The following is an 18,065-nucleotide window of genomic DNA, read 5'->3' on the forward strand; positions in this document are numbered from 1 at the left end:
GAATGTGACAGGGGGGATGTGACGGGGGGGATGTGACAGAGGGGGAATGTGACAGGGGGGGAATGTGACAGGGGGGATGTGACAGGGGGGAGGGGAATGTGACATGAAGGGGGGGGGATGTGGCAAGGGGAGGCTGTGACAGGGGGAGGGGAATGTAACATGAAGGGGGAGAATGTGACAAGGGGGGGAATGTGACAGGGGGGGATGTGACAGAGGGGGAGGGGAATGTGACATGAAGGGGGGGGGATGTGACAAGGGGGGGCTGTGACAGGGGGAGGGGAATGTAACATGAAGGGGGAGAATGTGACAAGGGGGGGAATGTGACAAGGGGGGGAATGTGACAAGGGGGGAAGAATGTGACAAGGAGGGGGGAGAATGTGACAAGGAGGGGGGAGAATGTGACGGGGGGATGTGGCAAGGGAGAGGGGGAATGTGACGGGGGAGATGTGAAATGGGCGGGGGGAGATGTGAAATTCAGTGCAAAAAATTGTACCGCTTTTGGTACAAATTTCCAGACAGAATCATACCGCCAGGGAGGTTAATATAGCAAAATTATCTAGCATTAAATTTAATACCTACAGCCACCTGATCTTTGGGGTTTTATTTCCAGATTTTATTATTTTTTGCTTTAAATATTTGGTAAAATGCAATGTTATGGCATTTTAGAAATGGTTTTTAAAAGATAATGTTGTAACTCTCGAACAGTGGGACTCAGTTTTAAAAGCAGTTCCCAATCAAAGCCTATCTGAGAGTGGACAGTTGTCACAAATATATATTTTATATAGAACATATTAAACACCATATTTCCTTTGTAAAATTGTTCTTTGTCTGATGCAGATCTAATGCATATGCTATGGAGTTGTACCTGTTTGGAGGAGTATTGGAATTCTATCTTGGGATTTATAAAAAAATGTATATAATATTGAAATACCAAAGGACCCAGGAATCTGTATCTTTGGATATTTAGATTACTTATCTATTAGTCTTAACCATAAGATTGCATTGGGCCATATTTTATACACAGCAAGGAAACTGCTTGCTCAATTCTGGAAGTCCAGTGCTCCTCCAACATTGACTCAACTAATTTCCAAGATAAAATGTTCTTTAACCCCTTAAGGACATAGGGGGGCATTTACTAATCTTTTACTATGTAGTCTGGTTTTTACCCTGTTTTTTTCTACTTCATTTTTGACTATGTGCGACAAATTTACTAAATTGTTGCACGGCATTAATAAATTTGGCACACATAGGCAAAAGTGGGAAATTTACTTCATGTAGTAGAAAAAATAGTCTGTTCCTTTTTCCTGCTGTCTGAATAGGTTTGGCTGCTAGGTTTCCTTCTGGATCTTTTGTTTTTGAGTTTTTTTTTAGCTTTTTCACCACATCTAAATAATTCAATAACTACAGTGGTCCCTCAAGTTACAATATTAATTCGTTCCAGGAAAACCATTGTAAGTTGAAACCATTGTATGTTGAGACCATAACTCTATGGAAACAGGGTAATTGGTTCTAAAGGCACCAAAATGTCATCCAAAAATAGGAAAAAGTGACAAAGAAAAATAAGTAGATAACTGATATAGATAAAGCAAATCCTTACATATAAAAGTAATAAAGATCTGCTGGGAGCTGTAAATCACTGTCTATGTCAGTGTTTCCCAAGCAGGGAGCCTCCAGCTGTTGCAAAACTATAACTCCCAGCATGCCTGGACAGCCAAAGGCTGTCCGGGCATGCTGGGAGTTGTAGTTTTGCAAAAAATGGGGCCACCCTGCTTGGCAAACACTGGTCTATGTAGAGGACAGGAGCTTCTTCAGGGGTCCTGTACAGTACAGGCAATGTCCAAAACAAGTAATGGAGTTGCCCTCACCTGGTGTCCAAAAGAGCAGCTAACCCTGATACAGGTAAAGTGTACAGAACATGTAATACCAGTCAGTGCATACACTTCAGTAATACAGGGGTTTTACCAGTGAATGCCCATTTTGATTGGTTGGTTCTTCCAGCCATTGACACGTTTTACAGATCTGGACTGTCTGTAGCATTGTATGTTGAGTCTGGTTTCAACTTACGATGGTCCAGAAAAGACCATTGTATGTTGAAACTATTGTATGTTGAGGCCATTGTAAGTTGAGGGATCACTGTAAATTGTAGTCATGGCTCAGAAGTGGTAAACAGCGTTTAGTGTGTATGTGTGTGTGTGTGTGTGTTTATTACATTTTTTTAACACAGTTTTTTTCTCCCTAAATGTCCTTACACTTTTTTTTTTTTTGGTTACTTCTTCTACAGATCTGTGTATCCTGTGGACTCCTTCGGATTCGGTGGACTACTTCGATGACCAGCGTTTTTCTTTGCTTGATGTTAATAAAATGGTTAACGAGGGCTTGTGGGGGAGTGTTTTTTGTAATAAATTTTTTTTAAAACCTGTTGTGTTTTATTTTTATTTTACTTTACTAGACAGGCTTAGTAGTGGAAGCTGTCTTATAGACTGAGTCCATTACTAAGCCGGGCTTAGCGTTAGCCACAAAAACAGCTAGCGCTAACCCCCAATTATTACCCCGGTACCCAACACACAGGGGTGCCGGGAAGAGCCGGTACCAACAGGCCCGGAGCGTCAAAAATGGCGCTCCTGGGCCTAGGCGGTAACAGGCTGGCGTTATTTAGGTTGGGGAGGGCCAGTAACAATGGTCCTCGCCCACCCTGGTAACGTCAGGCTGTTACTGTTTGGTTGGTATTTGGTTGAGAATAAAAATAGGGGGACCCTATGCGTTTTTTAAATATATTTAATTATTTATTTAAAAAAAAAAACGCATAGGGTCCCCCCTATTTTCATTCTCAGCCAAATACCAACCAAACAGTAACAGCCTGACGTTCCCAGGGTGGGCGAGGACCATTGTTACTGGCCCTCCCCAGCCTAAATAACGCCAGCCTGTTACCGCCTAGGCCCAGGAGCGCCATTTTTGACGCTCCAGGCCTGTTGGTACCGGCTCTTCCCGGCACCCCTGTGGCGTTGGGTACCGGGGTAATAATAGGGGGTTAGCGCTAGCTGTTTTTGTGGCTAGCGCTAAGCCCAGGTTAGTAATGGACTCTGTCTATAAGACAGCTTCCACTACTAAGCCTGTCTAGTAAAGTAAGAAAAAAACACAACAGGTTTTAAAAAAATTTTATTACAAAAAACACTCCCCACAAGCCCTCGTTAACCATTTTATTAAAATCAAACAAAGAAAAACGCTGGTCATCGAAGTAGTCCACCGAATCCGAAGGAGTCCACAGGATAAACGGATCTGAAATGAGAAGAAAACAAAAAAAATGGGTTAGTACATTTATTATCACCTGCTCACACATCTCCCGCCCCGCACGACTACAACTGCCAGCATGCCCTTACAGTAAGGACATGCTGGGAGTTGTAGTTGTGTGGTGCAGGAGATGTGTGAGCAGGTGATAATAAATGTGACAAGCTTGTCCCCTGCCCCCAGCTGCAGGACTACAACTCCCAGCATGCCCTTACAGTAAGGTGGGGCGGAGGCCGGGCACAGTGTTTCCCAACCTGGGACTTGTAGTTTTGCAACATCTGGAGGCACCCTGGTTGGGAAACACTGTTTTAGGCCAGTGTTTCCCAACCAGGGTCCCTCCAGATGTTGCAAAACTACAAGCCCCAGCATGCCTGGACAGTCAAAGGCTGTCTAGGCATGCTGGGAGTTGTAGTTTTGCAACATCTGGAGGCAACCTGGCTGGGAAACACTGGCCTAAAACAGTGTTTCCCAACCAGGGTGCCTCCAGATGTTGCAAAACTACAAGTCCCAGCATGCCTGGACAGTCAAAGGCTGTCTAGGCATGCTGGGAGTTGTAGTTTTGCAACATCTGGAGGCAACCTGGCTGGGAAACACTGGCCTAAAAACAGTGTTTCCCAACCAGGGTGCCTCCAGATGTTGCAAAACTACAAGTCCCAGCATGCCTGGACAGTCAAAGGCTGTCTAGGCATGCTGGGAGTTGTAGTTTTGCAACATCTGGAGGCAACCTGGCTGGGAAACATTGGCCTAAAACAGTGTTTCCCAACCAGGGTGCCTCCAGATGTTGCAAAACTACAAGTCCCAGCATGCCTGGACAGTCAAAGGCTGTCTAGGCATGCTGGGAGTTGTAGTTTTGCAACATCTGGAGGCAACCTGGCTGGGAAACACTGGCCTAAAACAGTGTTTCCCAACCAGGGTGCCTCCAGATGTTGCAAAACTACAAGCCCCAGCATGCCTGGACAGTCAAAGGCTGTCTAGGCATGCTGGGAGTTGTAGTTTTGCAACATCTGGAGGCAACCTGGCTGGGAAACACTGGAATAAAACAGTGTTTCCCAACCAAGGTGCCTCCAGATGTTGCAAAACTACAAGTCCCAGCATGCCTGGACAGTCAAAGGCTGTCTAGGCATGCTAGGAGTTGTAGTTTTGCAACATCTGGAGGCAACCTGGCTGGGAAACACTGGCCTAAAACAGTGTTTCCCAACCAGGGTGCCTCCAGATGTTGCAAAACTACAAGCCCCAGCATGCCTGGACAGTCAAAGGCTGTCCAGGCATGCTGGGAGTTGTAGTCTTGCAACAACTGGAGGCACCCTGGTTGGGAAGCCTGCGCAACTTACCGGCTTCCGTAGGATCCAGCGCTGCACGACACTGCCGCGCGACACTGCCGCGCGACACTGCCGCGCGACGATCTCCGACAGCGATCGTCGCTGGAGCCTCGGAAGGGTAAGTGAACCTCTTCGCCGGTCCCCTTCAGCTGTTTAGTTTTGCAACAGCTGGAGGACTACAGTTTACAGACCACAAACCAGGGGTCTGCAAACTGTGGCCCTCCAGCTGTTGCAAAACTACAACTCCCAGCATGCCTGGACAGCCAATGGCTGTCCAGGCATGCTGGGAGTTGTAGTCTTGCAACATCTGGAGGCACCCTGGTTGGGAAATACTGTTTTAGGCCAGTGTTTCCCAACAAGGGTGCCTCCAGCTGTTGCAAAACTACAACTCCCAGCATGCCCGGACAGCCAATGGCTGTCCAGGCATGCTGGGAGTTGTAGTCTTGCAACATCTGGAGGCACCCTGGTTGGGAAACACTGTTTTAGGCCAGTGTTTCCCAACAAGGGTGCCTCCAGCTGTTGCAAAACTACAACTCCCAGCATGCCCGGACAGCCAATGGCTGTCCAGGCATGCTGGGAGTTGTAGTCTTGCAACATCTGGAGGCACCCTGGTTGGGAAACACTGTTTTAGGCCAGTGTTTCCCAGCAAGGGTGCCTCCAGCTGTTGCAAAACTACAACTCCCAGCATGCCCGGACAGCCAAAGGGTGTCCAGGCATGCTGGAAGTTGTAGTCTTGCAACATTTGGAGGCACCCTGCTTGGGAAGCTTGCGCAACTTACCGGCTTCCGTAGGATCCAGCGCTGCACGACACTGCCGCGCGACGATCTCCGTCAGCGATCGTCGCTGGAGCCTCGGAAGGGTAAGTGAACTTCTTCGCCGGTCCCCTTCAGCTGTTTAGTTTTGCAACAGCTGGAGGACTACAGTTTACAGACCACACACCAGTGGTCTGCAAACTGTGGCCCTCCAGCTGTTGCAAAACTACAACACCCAGCATGCCCTGACAGCCAAAGCCTATGGCTCTCAGGGCAGGAGCCCGGGCTGACATTACAGTGCAGCCGCCCGGGCTCCTCATACGGTCTCCCCGCTACCCCCCTTGTCTCCCGCCCGGGCTCCTCATACGGCCTCCCCGCTACCCCCCCCCCCCTTGTCTCCCGCCCGCGCCGCTCAGCTCCCGCTGCTACAAGACTACAACTCCCAGCGTGTCCTCACTGTAAGGCCATGCTGGGACTTGTAGTCTTGCAACAGCAGACAGATGGGAGTTGTGTGGCGCTGGCAGGTGAGAGGGGGGGATGTAAATCACTGCAGTGACTGTAGTGTCCTGGTAGCGCAGTGAGGGTAGCGGGGAGAAAGTATGTCGGAGCCCGGGCGGCAGCAGCTTTTCCTGCTCCATGTTGGAGCTGGAGTAAATTTAGTCAATTTTTATGGCCGTTGCGACAGTTTATTGCGCAACTGCGACTGTCTCAGTTAATAAATTCCTGACCACTGCAAGTCAAAACTGAAAACTTGCGTAAATTAAGCGGGAAAAAAAAAATTGACTTTCTAGCTCTTGCTAGGGAAAGTCGCACAATTTATAGGGTAGGCGCAATTGCGACAATTTTGCGCCAAAAATAGTCAGAAAAAAATTACTAAACCCCTTAGTAAATGCCCCCCATAGGGCGTATCCATACACCCCCGTTTCCAAGTCCTTAAGGACCGAGGGCGTATGGATATGCCCTGAGCATTTCCGGCCCCCACCGCTAGCCGGAGGGGAGCCGGGGCCGGATGCCTGTTGAAATCGTTCAGCAGGCATCCCGTCATATCGCCCAGGGGGGTCATTATGTCCCCCCATGTCGGCGATTGCCGCAGATCGCTGGACAATTCAGTCCAGCGATCTGCGGCGGATTCCGGGTCAATCGGGTCTCCAGTGACCCGATGACCCGGAATTACTGGCTGATCGGGGCCGTCAGAGACGGCCCCGAACAGCCAGAGCCTGCAGGAGTGAGGTGGCACTGGTGCCACCTCATGATCGCCCTGATTCGTCGGACGGATTACTGGCCGACCAATCAGGGCGCCTGCTGCGGGTGTCACTCCCGCTCCGCCCCTCTTCCGGAGGACGTGAGCGGGTGCGGGCAGAAGACCCCGGGTGCTGGGGACCCCGATCCCCGGCATCCCTGTTGGGATCGGGGCCCCAGGAGTGATGGCGGCGGCGAGGGACTGACCTGCAGTGTGGATCGTTGGAGGTGAGTGACAGCCTCCTGCTGTTGCTTAGCAACAGCTCCCAGCATGCAACAAGGGCATGCTGGGAGCTGTAGTTATGCAACAGCAGGAGGCAGACCACCACAACTCCCAGCATGCCCTTATGGGCATGCTGGGACTTGTAGTTTTGCAACAGCTGGAGGCACATTCTTTCTATGGAAAAGTGTACCTTCAGCTGTTGTGTAACTACAACTCCCAGCTTGCACAATCAGCTAAAGTGCATGCTGGGAGTTGTAGTGGTGCATCTGGTGGTTGCATAACTACAACTCCCAGCATGCCCGTTGGCTGTCGGTGACTGCTGAGAGTTGTAGTTTTTCAACAGCTGAAGGCACACTGAGTTAAGTAGTAAACCAGTGTGTCTCCAGCTGTTGCATAACTACAATCCCCAGCATCCCCAGCCAATGTAGTATGCCTCCGGCTGTTACATAACTACAAGACCCAGCATGCCCTTCCGCTGTCCGTACATGCTGGGGGTTGTAGCTTTTGCAACAGCTGAAGGCACACTGGTTGCAAAACACTGAGTTTGTTACCAAACTCGGTGTTTCACAGCCTGTGTGTATCCAGCTGTTGCAAAACTACAACTCCCAGCATGCACTGATAGACCGTACATGCTGGGAGTTGTAGTTTTGCAACAGCTGGATGTTCCCCCCCCCCCCCCCCAATGTGAACGTACAGGAGGGTATACTCACATGGGCGGAGGATTACAGTAAGTATCCGGCTGCAAGTTTGAGCTGCAGCAAATTTTCTACCGCTGCTCAAACTGCCAGCGAGAAACTACTGTGAACCCCCCGCCCGTGTGACTGTACCCTAAAAACACTACACTACACTAACACAAAATAAAATAAAAAGTAAAAAACACTACATATACACATACCCCTACACAGCCCCCCTCCCCTCCCCAATAAAAATGAAAAACGTCTGGTACGTCACTGTTTCCAAAACGGAGCCTCCAGCGGTTGCAAAACTACAACTCCCAGCATGCACTGATAGACCGTACATGCTGGGAGTTGTAGTTTTGCAACAGCTGGATGTCCCCCCCCCCCCAATGTGAACGTACAGGGTACACTCACATGGGCGGAGGATTACAGTAAGTATCCGGCTGCAAGTTTGAGCTGCAGCAAATTTTCTGCTGCAGCTCAAGCTGCCAGCGAGAAACTACTGTGAACCCCCGCCCGTGCGACTGTACCCTAAAAACACTACACTACACTAACAAAAAATAAAATAAAAAGTAAAAAACACTGCATATACACATACCCCTATACAACCCCCCTCCCCAATAAAAATGAGAAACGTCTGGTACGCTACTGTTTCCAGAACGGAGCCTCCAGCTGTTGCAAAACAACTACTCCCAGTATTGCCAGATAGCCACTGACTGTCTAGGCATGCTGGGAGTTTTACAACAGCTGGAGGCCCCCTGTTTGGGAATCACTGGCGTAGAATTCCCCTATGTCCACCCCTATGCAATCCCTAATTTAGGCCTCAAATGCGCATGGCGCTCTCACTTTGGAGCCCTGTCGTATTTCAAGGCAACAGTTTAGGGCCACATATGGGGTATCGCCGTACTCGGTAGAAATTGGGCTTCAAATTTTGGGGGGTATTTTCTGCTATTACCCTTTTTAAAAATGTAAAATTTTTGGGAAAACAAGCATTTTAGGTAAAAAAAAAAATTTTATTCACATATGCAAAAGTCGTGAAACACCTGTAGGGTATTAAGGTTCACATTACCCCTTGTTACATTCCCCGAGGGGTCTAGTTTCCAAAATGGTATGCCATGTGTTTTTTTTTTGCTGTTCTGGCACCATAGGGGCTTCCTAAATGCGGCATGCCCCCAGAGCAAAATTTGCTTTCAAAAAGCCAAATGTGACTCCTTCTCTTCTGAGACCTGTAGTGCGCCAGCAGAGCAATTTTCACCCCCATATGGGGTGTTTTCTGAATCGGGAGAAATTGGTTTTCACATTTTGGGGGGCATTTTCTGCTATTACACTTTTTAAAAATGTTACATTTTTGGGAAACCAAGCATTTTAGGTAATTTTTTTTTTTTTTTTTTTACATATGCAAAAGTTGTGAAACACCTGTGGGGTATTAATGTTCACTTTACCCCTTGTTACATTCCCTGAGGGGTCTAGTTTCCAAAATGGTATGCCATGTGTGTTTTTTTGCTGTCCTGGCACCATAGGGGCTTCCTAAAAGTGACATGCCCCTCAAAAACCATTTGTCGCTCCTTCCCTACTGCGCCCGCCGAACAATTAACATAGACATATGAGGTATGTCCTTACTCGAGAGAAATTGGGTTTCAAATACAAGTAAAAATTTTCTCCTTTTTACCCCTTGCAAAAATTCAAAAATTGGGTCTACAAGAACATGCGAGTGTAAAAAATGAAGATTTTGAATTTTCTCCTTCACTTTTCTGCTATTCCTGTGAAACACCTAAAGGGTTAATACACTTATTGAATGTCATTTTGAATACTTTGGGTGGTGTAGTTTTTATAATGGGGTCATTTATGGGGTATTTCTAATATGAAGACCCTTCAAATCCACTTCAAACCTGAACTGGTCCATGAAAAATAGCGAGTTTGAAAATTTTGTGAAAAATTTGAAAATTGCTGCTGAACTTTGAAGCCCTCTGGTGTCTTCCAAAAGTAAAAACTCATAAATTTTATGATGCAAACATAAAGTAGACATATTGTATATGTGAACCCAAAAAAAATGTATTTTGAATATCCGTTTTCCTTACAAGCAGAGAGCTTCAAAGTTAGAAAAATGCTAAATTTTCATTTTTTTCATCAAATTTGGGGATTTTTCACCAAGAAAGGATGCAAGTTACCATAAAATTTTACCACTAAGTTAAAGTAGAATATGCCACGAAAAAACAATCTCGGAATCAGAATGATAAAAGCATTCCAGAGTTATAAATGTTTAAAGTGACAGTGGTCAGAATTGCAAAAAACGCTCCGGTCCTTAAGGTGAAAAAGGGCTCGGTCCTTAAGGGGTTAAGATTGGAAAGGGCTATATATATATATATATATATATATATATATATATATATATATATATATACATATATCAAAAAGAAAAAGATTTCTACTTATAAAAACATCTGGGTACACTGGATTGAAATATCTGATTGTTGAACATGTAAATAATTTCCTTTTGTCTTTTTCCTCTTCCTCTGCAGCACTGGGGGTGGGTGGTATAAGGAGACAAAAAATGTGAATTGATATCATATTATCATGCTCATTGGTACCATATTGGTGTGTATTCTTTTTGTTTATAAGCTTTGCATGTAATACTGTTTAATAAAAACCATAATAATAATAATAATAATAATAAAAAAAAAAAACATAGGGACAGTTAGTGGTTAGAAAGAGAATATACAGATTAGAAAGAAGAAATTACAGTAATCACAGCCTCTGAAGGGCTAGTCTGTTGCTACTAGAAATCCAAAGCCTTTTTCAAGGCTCATACCTGCATATGCCTGTATTGAATAGTGTTCCTGAACCAGCTTCAGTGAGGTGCATTCATCTGTTCCACCCACCCACAAATCACATTCAAGTGGCACCTATATTTGCCTATAGGGCCTGAAAAGACAGTAGTGATTTGTTACTGTAATAGGGTTCCTGAATCAGCTACAATAAACAGTAAGGGGTATTGATCTGTCCCAACCACCCACAAATCATACTTAACCCCTTAACCCCTTAAGGACACATGACGTACTGTAACGTCATGTGTCCGCTCCCGATCTATAAGGCGGGGCCACGGCGTGGCCCCACGTCATAGCGGGTCGGGCCCGGCCTCTAACAACGGCGTGGCATTGATCGTGGTGCTGCGCGCTATTAACCCTTTACACACGGCGTTCAAAGTTGAACGCCGCATCTAAAGTGAAAGAAAAACCATGCCGGTTAGCTCAGGGAGCTGTTCGGGATAGCCGTGGCGAAATCGCGGCATCCTGAACAGCTTACAAGACAGCCGGAGGGTCCCGACCTGCCTCCATGCTGTCCGATCGCCGAATGACTGCTCAGTGCCTGAGATCCAGGCATGAGCAGTCAAGCGGCATAATCATCTATCACTGGTTTCCTATGAGAAACCATTGATCAATGTAAAGGATCAGTGTGTGCAGTGTTATAGGTCCCTATGGGACCTATAACACTGCAAAAAAAAATGAACAAAAAAAGTGAATAAATATCATTTAACCCCTCCCCTATTAAAAGTTTGAATCACCCCCCTTTTCCCATAAAAAAAAATAAATAAACTGTGTAAATAAAAATAAACATATGTGGTATCGTCGCGTGCGGAAATGTTCGAATTATAAAAATATATCATTAATTAAACCGCACGGTCAATGGCGTAAGCGCAAAAAAAATTCCAAAGTCCAAAATAGTGCATTTTTGGTCACTTTTTATATCATGAAAAAATGAATAAAAAGTTCTATCAATGCAAAAATTGTACCGTTAAAAACTTCAGATCACGGCACAAAAAATGAGCCCTCATACTTCCCCATTCGCGGAAAAATAAAAAAGTTATAGGGGGTCAGAAGATGACAATTTTAAATGTATAAATGTTCCTGCATGTAGTTATGATTTTTTCCAGAACTGCGACAAATTCAAACCTATATAAGTAGGGTATAATTTTAATCGAATTAACCTACAGAATAAAGATAAGGTGACATTGTTACCGAAAAATGTACTACGTAGAAACGGAAGCCACCAAAAGTTACAAAACAAGGTGTTTTTTTCAATTTTGTCTCACAATGATTTTTTTTTCTGTTTCACCGTAGATTTTTTTGGCAAAATGACTGATGTCATTACAAAGTAGAATTGGTGGCGCAAAAAATAAGCAATCATATGGATTTTAGGTGCAAAATTGAAAGAGTTATGATTTTTTAAAGGCAAGGAACAAAAAACGAAAATGCAAAAACGGAAAAAACCCCGTCCTTAAGGGGTTAAGGACTCAGCGTTTTTCCATTTTTGCATTTTCATTTTTTCCTCATCACCTTCTAAAAATCATGACGCTTTCAATTTTGCACATAAAATTCCATATGATGGCTTATTTTTTGCGCCACCAATTCTACTTTGCAGTGACATTAGTCATTTTACCCAAAAATCTACAGCGAAATGGAAAAAAAATTAATTGTGCAACAAAATTGAAGAAAAAAATTTCATTTTGTAACTTTTGGGGGCTTCCTTTTCTACACAGTGCATTTTTCGGTAAAAATAACACGTTATCTTTATTCTGTAAGTCCATACGGTTAAAATGATACCCTACTTATATAGGTTGGATGTTGTCGTACTTCGGAAAAAAATCATAACTACATGCAGGAAAATTTATATGTTAACAATTCTCATCTTCTAACCCCTATAACTTTTATTTTTCCGCGTACAGCATGGTATGAGGGCTCATTTTTTGTGCCGTGTTCTGAAGTTTCTATCAGTATCATTTTTGTATTGATCTGACTTTTTAATCGCTTTTTATTCATTTTTTCATGATATAAAAAGTGACCCAAAATACGCTATTTTGTACTTTGGAATTTTTTTTGCGCGTACGCCATTGACCGTGCGATTTAATTAACAATATATTTTTTATAGTTTGGACATTTCCGCAGATGTTTATTTTTATTTACACAGTTTTTTTTATGGGAAAAGGGGGGTGATTCAAACATTTAGTAGGGAAGGGGTTAAATGACCTTTGTTAACTTTTTTTTTCACTTTTTTTTTGCAGTGCTATAGCTCCCATAGGGACCTATAACACTGCACACACTGATCTACTATGCTGATCCCTGCAAAGCCATAGCTTTGCACGGATCAGTGAGATAGGAGATCGATTGCTCAAGCCTGCAGCTAAGGCTTGGAGCAATCAATCGCCGATCGGATGCCGCGGAGACAGGTAAGGAGACCTCCGATTTCTTCCCAGTTGATCAGGACATCGCAATTCAACTTTGATCGCCGCGTCTGAAGGGTTAAGAGTACACAGCACAACGATCGATGCCGCGCGCTGTTAGCCCAGGGTCCTGGCTATGAATAGCAGCCAGGACCGACCCGGTGTGATGCAGGGTCACGGCGTAACCCCGTTTTTAACCCCGGACCTGGCTCAGGGCGTACAGGTATGCCCTGAGTCCTTAAGAGGTTAAGTGGCACCTATATTTGCCTATAGGGCCTGTGATTACAGTAGTAGTGATTATAATAAATTTCTGCAAATACCTTCAGTACTCATTGTTTTGTAATCTCTGCCACGCAAAAGTGTTCAAAGCGTTGAAACTTAAATTTGACACGTAGGTTGGTGAGAATTCACCTAAAGAGGATAAAATTAACTGAAAAAACATGTCTGAAAAAGGAGTTGGTGGACAGGGTAGAGGGCAGAAGGCCCCCGCCATGTTCTCTGCCAGTAAGAATGTTTGTGGTGGTGTTAGTACAGGTAGTGTCAACAGCAGCCAGGTGTTGTGTGGTATCTGCACCAGCTATCCCAAGTTCTCACTGCCTGAGAGAGGTTATGCAGTTTCACAAGATGATCCAGCTTTACTGGAATATTTCTGTCATACAACTTTTGAGGAGTAAGACTCTGACAATACGACGGTGAGCCACCAGACAGGGGATTCCTTGTCGTCTACACTCACATGGGGAAATTCATCCTAGATGCCGTGCTTCCACATCTCTGGCTTTGCCCCCTCCCCGGCTATTGCTACTGAGAAGGATAGGACTAGCCACAAAGATGAGTTGCGTGGGGACAGTCAAGCTTTGGAGTGTGTTGGAGAGGTGGTGGAGGTCAAATCAATGGTCGAACCCAGCGGGACTGGTGGTGGTAGACATGGTGGGGATACTGTAAAGGGGTCAAGGTGGCTATGCTGTGGGGAAGCAAGGAGTGGCATGGATGATAAGGAGTTTGATTTTGATGTGGTGTTGGACAGGACGTGGGAACCACCTGGGCATGAGCTGACATGTTCAGAGCAGGAGGGTAGTGGCAGTGTTAGCGAAGAAGAGTGTAGCCGAGGTAGGGGGAAAAACCTGGGAAACATAACAGACGTAGGGCTGCTGGTCTAATGAGCTCAGGTGACGACGACACTGCTACATGTTCAGGTTCCGTTAAAAAAACATCCAGAGGAGCAGCACAGTCAGGTGGTGCAGTCCTTGGCCGATATTCTGATGTGTGGAACTTTTTTCCACCTTACCTGCTGCAGAGAATGTGGCAATATGTAGTCTCTGCAAACAGAAGGTATGCTGTGGCCAGGGTCCAAGTGTAGGAACTATGTACCTAGGTAGGCATATGGAGCATTACCACAAGGTCGCGTGGGACAGTAGAGATGCACTACAATGTGAGGAAACTCTGCTGATACTGATGATCCTCCAGATCCCTCCCAACTGTCTAACAGCAAGGCCTCTTCCACAGGAAGCACATTTTCGGGATTCACATCATCTGTGTCGTGCCCATCATCTGTGTCCTCCCCGATCCAGTCAGTTATCCAATTCAAATTTATCGGGTTTGCTTTTGAAAACACCCTGCAACCAGCCAGGGCTGCTGGTCATAATCAAATTTGTTGCGTTTGCAGTCATAATGCAGCCAGCCAGGGCTGTTGGCCAAAATCAAATTTGTTGTGTTTGTAACCATCCTGTGTCCATCCAGGGCTGCTCACCAAAATGAGAGTACCTAGTCGCCAGTATTGTGCTGAGACAGCTGTACCCTACATGCCACCTTTGATATGTGAAGTTGTACTTCACGAAAAAAAGTTTTGCTCTTGTCATTGATTCTACTTCCAGCCAGGCCTGGGCCGTCTGGCTGGGGCGAAATTCAACAAATTTATAGCAGTTGCTTTTGTAACTAATCTGCAGCCAGCCAGGGCTGCTGGCCAGAATCAAATTTGTTGCATTTGCAGCCATCCTGCGGCCAGCCAGGGCTGCAGGCCTAGTTCCTTTTTTTTGCACTTACAACCATCCTGCGGCCAACCAGGGCTGCTGGCCAAGTTCAAATTTGTTGCGTTTGCAACCATCCTGCAGCCAACCTGGGCTGCTTGCCAAAATGAGTACCTAGTCACCATTATTTTGCTGAGACATGCCGTGGGTTTACATATGGAGTTGTACTTACAGCCAGGGGCAATATGTGTCCGAAAAACAGTTTTGCTTAATTCATTGCTGCTACTTCCAGCCTGGTCTGGGCCGTCTGGCTGGGGCAGAATTCATCAAATTTGTAGTGGTTGCGGCCAGATAGGGCTACTGGCCAAAATCTAATTTGTTGCATTTGCAACCATACTGCAGCCGGCCAGTGCTGCTAGCCAAATTCACATAGATTTTTGGGAAACCTGCTGAACGGCGTACCTGTCTCTGGTCTCAGATGTGTCAACGCTAAACTACCTCTGTCAGCAAAATTCAAATTGATTGCTGCTGCTTTTTCACCCACCCAGCCAGGGCAGCCATCCAAAATGAAATAGATTTTTTGGCAAACCTGCTACTTCCAGCCAGACCCCATGGACTTCTGGCTCCCCAGATAAGACCGTACGCCAGAACTTGCCCAGTTTGCCATGAGTGTTCTGTCTTGTCCACCCTCTGACGAATCCAAATTCCTTTCGAATTAAAAATTTAGTTCGTAACGAATCCTAATATCGCTGAGATTCGATAAAAAGAATTGCTTCATTTAACTCCATTTAGTGCAGTTTAGGCTCCAGGGCATCTAAAATGGCTGCTCCACGTGTGAGGACATGGGGCAAGGAACCCTGGGAAGGCAGACATGCAGCCTATCAGCAGCCAGCCAGCCCTGTGATGTCACAGCCCTATATAATCGGTAGCCATTTCTGCAGCAAGTAATTTAAGCATTTTATTATAGAGAGAGAATAGTGTGTGTGTTCCACATAGAAAGAGCTTTACAGCAGTGATTCGCTACAAGCCAAAATCACTGCAGAAAAGCAGTGACAGGGAAGGGAGAGAGAGAGAAAGTACACATTTGGGTGTACTACTCAGCGACTCTGTACTGCTGCACTGGGGTGTACAACAACTCTAAAGCTAATAATGGCCAATTAGGGTGAGCACTAAAAGCCATAGTCACCTGCTTTTAGTGCCTAATAATACTGTACTGGGCTGTACTACACAGTGACTCTGTACTGCAGCACTGGTGTATACTACATCTCTCAAGCAAATAGGGGCCCATTAGGGTGAGCAGTAAATGCCAAAGACACCTCGTTTTAGGGCCAGTTACTGTGAAGGCCAGCCAAAGCTACACACTTGTTTTTGTAGCCTAATACTGTAGTAAGCATAGTGGAGCGTATTGTCCTCCACTCATAAGTGTAACATATAGGCACTCAGCAGGTGTATAAGTATGTCAGGCAGAGAAGTGCCAGGGCGTACACAGAGGAGTGGGAAAGGCCTAAATTTAACAAAAAACAAAAGTTGTATTCAAAATGGCCGACTTCAAAATGGCTGCCATGGTCACCACCCATCTTGAAAAGTTTCTCCCCTCACATATACTAATGTGCTACAAACAGGAAGTTAATATCACCAACCATTCCCATTTTATTAAGGTGTATCCATATAAATGGCACACCCTGTAGTTTGCCTCCTACTGTTGCATAACTACAACTCCCAGAATGCCCTTCGGCTGTGCATGCTGGAAATTGTTGCTAAGCAAAAGCAGAAGGCAAAGCCTTAACTCTTGCTGCTGTGCTTCAGCTTCAGTCCCTAGCCACCACTCCCCTACTCGCCAGGGATCGGGGCCCCCCGCTGCTGGTGTTCACTCCTCTGCCTCCGGAATAAGGGCGGAGTTGGTGCTGCTAATTACACCCCCAGCAGGAGCCCTGATTCGTCGGCCGTCAGGGCGTCGCCCTGGTCCCGTTAACAGGGTTTAAACCATTCTCACGAGTGGAGAACGGGTTAAACCCGGTGGATCCCGGTTGCTACGGCAGCAAGGACCCAAGGCTAATGCCGGGCACCGCCGATCGGGCCAATGCCCAGCATTAACCCTTTAGATGCCACAATCGAAGTTGATTGCGGCATCTAAACTTTGAAACTATCCCGGCAGCTCAGTGGAGCTTATCGGGACTATCGTGACAAAATCACCATGTCCGCATCAGCTTAATGGACGACGAGAGGGTCCTCAACTGCCTCTTCGTTGTCCATTCGCGATCTGCTACTCCAAGCCGGCTCAGCAGGCTAGAGCAGCAGAGTGCCGAGAACAGTGATCAATGCTATGCTATGGCATAACATTGATCAGTATATGCAATCAGAAGATTGCATGTTATAGCCCCCTGTGGGGGCTTTAAAAAAATTTTGTAAAAATAAAAGTTAATACAAGTGAATTAACCCCTTTCTTATTAAAAGTTTAAATCGCCACCTTTTCCCATTTTTAAAAATAAAATAATGTAATAAAAAATAAAAATAATCATATGTGATACCGCCGCGTACATAAATGTCCGAACTATTAAAATATAAGGTTAGCTAAGCCGCATAGTCGATGGCTTACACGTAAAAAAATACCAAAGTCCAAAATTGTGCATTTTTGGTCACTTCATATACCATAAAAAACTAATAAAGAGTGATCAAAAAGTCCCATCAAAAACAAAAATGATACAGACCACAGCGCAAAAAATGAGCCCTTATATAGCCCGTATGCGGAAAAATAAAAAAAGATATGGGGGTCAGAAGATGACAATTTTAAACATACTAATTTGGGTGCATGTAGTTAGGATTTTTTAAGAATAGTAAAGTAAAATAAAACCTACATAAATTGGGTAGTCATTTTTACATAAAATTGCACTGTGTAGAAACGGAAGCCCCCAAAATTTACAAAATGGTGTATATTTTTAATTTCACTCCACAAATATATATTTTTTTGTTTTGCAGTAGATTGTGTTATTAAATGATTGATGTCATTACAAATTAACATTGGTTGCACAAAAAAAATAAACCCCCAAAAGTGCAAAAACGAAAATTGGCCTGGTCCTTAAGGTCAAAATGGTCTTGGTCCTTTAGGGGTTAAGCTTGTTGGAAGATTAAATGATCCAGTTTAATGTTGGTATATCCTTACTTAACTACTGCTCTTAACACCTTTTAACAGCTTAATCAGAATGGCCTAATTGGCAGACAATTTATTAAAATGTCCATTCTTCCTCTTTCAGTCCAATAATGTTCATCCATCCTCTGAAGCTGTGCCAACTGGGCAAAATGTCTGTGTGTGTCATAGATGCATGTCTCACTGTAAGCAATCTCTCATCAAGAGCTACAATACCCAAAGGTACCCTCTGAGAGCATTTAT

General features: G+C 45.1%; 1 protein-coding gene across 2 annotated transcripts in view; it reads right to left on the minus strand.

Moving 5' to 3' along the window:
* LOC130275488 (putative gastrointestinal growth factor xP4) overlaps window positions 1–18,065 on the minus strand; it is a 158,247-nt gene that overhangs the window by 44,152 nt on the left and 96,030 nt on the right. The window lies entirely within an intron of this gene.

Source organism: Hyla sarda, chromosome 6 (genome assembly GCF_029499605.1).
Source record: "Hyla sarda isolate aHylSar1 chromosome 6, aHylSar1.hap1, whole genome shotgun sequence".
Classification (NCBI taxonomy): Eukaryota; Metazoa; Chordata; class Amphibia; order Anura; family Hylidae; genus Hyla; species Hyla sarda.